At 39.6% G+C, this 3075-nt stretch overlaps 1 pseudogene; it reads right to left on the bottom strand.

Moving 5' to 3' along the window:
• Window positions 1-1823: 1823 nt before the first annotated feature.
• LOC148586459 (uncharacterized) lies at window positions 1824-2813 on the bottom strand (annotated as a pseudogene).
• Between the last annotated feature and the right edge of the window lie 262 nt (window positions 2814-3075).

The following is a 3075-nucleotide window of genomic DNA, read 5'->3' as shown; positions in this document are numbered from 1 at the left end:
ATTAAAATAATTAATATGAAGTTATGCGAGCTTATAGAAGCCACACTAAGCCCGAGCTTATTCATGAACAACTCTATTTATTTACAGCCCTATAAGTAATTTTAAGGAGCTTTAATTGCAACTTGACTAATTATTTTGGAGTAAGAGCGCAAATCTTGCTAGTGCTTTACCTAAGTCATTTCATAGGGCATTAGAGCAACCTAATAACACCAAGTGGCCATGCCAAAGACGTCAAGGATTTGAGTAGAGGAAATTGTGACGCCCTAAAAAATTAGTCCCAAATTGAGAAGATGAGTTGCCAATTACTTTGACTGGAAAGATTATATCTAAATTAAGGTGCTCATGGGTTCTCAGTCAAATATTAATTCCTTACTATATATGTGAGATTGAGCTTTATCAGCAGTTGTGAGGAGCTCTGCATTTTGTTGCTCTCCCTTGGGAATATTTAGCTGGCAAGCAATATCGTATAGTGGAGGTTTAGGTCAATGACATATTAGTGAAGAGCATTAAGGTTGAACAACACCTATCCAACCTCGATTAGACACACACACACACACACACACAGATATATATTGAAAATTCTATATATGACTCCAAAAGACACCTATTCAAATGTCTAGGTGTTTTACAAATATTAACCGGAATAAGATCTAACATAATAGTTAATATTCAACCAAATACAGATATGTAATGAAATTCAAGAACACAGATATTTGGTTACGAAGATGAAACCATTTAGAGAACTCTCTAAATGTAAAACCTCTCCGGGGCAGCCAAACCTAGAAAATCAATCCACTATAAGAAGAATAAGGAATACAAGAAGAATTACAAAACCTTTGCAATTGACTCTTCCTTGCACACGACAAGCAACCCACTTGACTTCTACCGCAGTAGCCCTTTCCAGAACATCTGGCACAATTCTTCTATAAGATTTCCTTTCACCATAACTCCGATTGGCTTCACGTATTTAATCTTTACTCCCATAAACTAGAACAATATCTCTCTCTAAGCTCTCTGTTTTAGCTCTCAAAATACGTACCTATGTTAGGCAAAATAGATTGTTTAAATAGAACATAAAACATAAATTTAGCAGCCATGTCCAGACAGGGATAAGTGGGTGTCCGGGCATGGCTAGGGTTACATATGCGTAACCACGTGGTGTCCGGACAGCCAAGTCATGTGTCCGGACAGGCCATGCAAAATGGGCTTGCTGGAAATTGGGTCCGGACCCAGCTTCTGGCGGTCGGGACATGCCCCTCAAAAGCAGCTTGCTGGAAATTGGGTCAGAACCCAGCTTCTGGCAGTCCGGACATGCCCCTCAAAAATAGCTTGCTGGATATAGTGTCCGGACCCGGCTTCTGACGGTCCAGACAGGCCCTTCACATTTGACTTACTGGAAATTGTGTCCGGACCCGGCTTCTGAAGGTCCGGACAGGCCCTTCAAAGTGTGTTTGCTGGATATTGGGTCCGGACCTGGCTTCTGGTGGTCTGAACAGGGCCTTCTAGAATCCGGCTTTCTGGAAATGCTGAGGTGCTCATTTTCAACAAATTACATGCAAACCGAATGTGTCAAACCATAAACTAACAAACTCCCCCTTTGGCCATTCGGGGACAAAAAATTATATATGAAAATGACACATCAACTCCCCTTTTTTGTCTCTGAAGGACAAAAGGAAGCACAAAAAAAAAATGGAATTCTAGAGTTAAAGGAAAAAACAACCAACCCATTAATTTTGAAATCAGTAGACACACTAAACAAAAATAGTCCCATCACATAATGACATTTGATTTGTAAGCAAAGCAAAAAAAAAAAAAAAAAAAAATTAGTCTTGCCAAAAACTGTCCTTGATTTGCTTCACATCTTGCTCCAAAGTCGTCAGGCGTTTGTTGATAGCTTCGATGCTTTGGCCTTGAGCTTGAAGTAAGTCAATTATTTTATTTAATTGACTGGAAACATTTGATGATCTCGAGGAGGACGCAGCTGAAGGATCTTGAACGATTGGAGGAGCATGGTCAGCTGGAGCAGGAAGCCTATGAAGTTGGCCATTGGACTTCATCACTGTTGCTTTTCCAAAGTAACCTTTAGGAGATTCCATATGTTCATTTGCAGCAATTTTAGGCAATGTGGCTTGCAAGATCTTTGTGATGAGGCCGCCATATGGTAAGGCAATAGAATGATCTTCATGAAGCTCAATCATTGTCAACACCATATGAGTACATAAACAGAACTCAACATGGTTAATGATGCCATATATCATTATTTCTCGTTCAATGGTCACATGACTATTTCGAGATATTCCCCAGATATTTTGCAGCACAATCCATGTTAACAGCCTCTCTGGAGCCCGCACATATCCAATGAGAACTTTGTTCTTGTCTTCGTCCCATACAAGCTCCCTACTTGGATTAAGAACCGCCATGATTTCAGCTTTAGTTGGTTATGGATCGATCTCCAGAAATGGAATCGGCTTCTCATTCGTTAATGGAATCCCAGTAACTTCACTTATCAACTCAGGAGTGATAGTGAGAGTTTTCCCGAAGACCTTGGTCTTGAATGACGGGTCACCAACCAAGTCAATATCTTCGATGTTGTAGTAGAATTCTCGAACTGACCGAGTGTATGCATTAACAGGAACGAACAGAGATGTCCATTGATTGGCCTGGAATATCTCATAAATGAACCGAAAGGGTTCAACTCGAAGATCATTTTGATCCACTCCACGTTCAATCACAATGTTGTGTGTCAGAATTTTGTCTTGTAGGATTGATTTTTCTTCTCGAGTGCGCTTCCTCCTAGGTGTGGATTCCGACATTGGATACACCATTTAGGTGTGGATTCCGACATTGGATACACCATTTTCTGCAGTCACACCCCAAAGAAGGAAGTAAATGGCAAAATAATAGCACAAATTACTTGAAGTAGTCATTTTGTCAAAACAATGATATGATATGAAGCATGTGATCTCACAAATGAGGTATATGCACCATAAACAGATTATAATTGTTGAACACAACAAAAATAACTTATTTCAAGAAGAAAAACTGAGATAAATGCAAAAAGATTTCATTTAGACA

Source organism: Corylus avellana, chromosome 4 (assembly GCF_965113065.1).
Source record: "Corylus avellana chromosome 4, dhCorAvel1.hap1.2, whole genome shotgun sequence".
Classification (NCBI taxonomy): Eukaryota; Viridiplantae; Streptophyta; class Magnoliopsida; order Fagales; family Betulaceae; genus Corylus; species Corylus avellana.
Note: the sequence above shows the minus strand (reverse complement) of the source record. Positions and strands in the feature narration are given on the sequence as shown.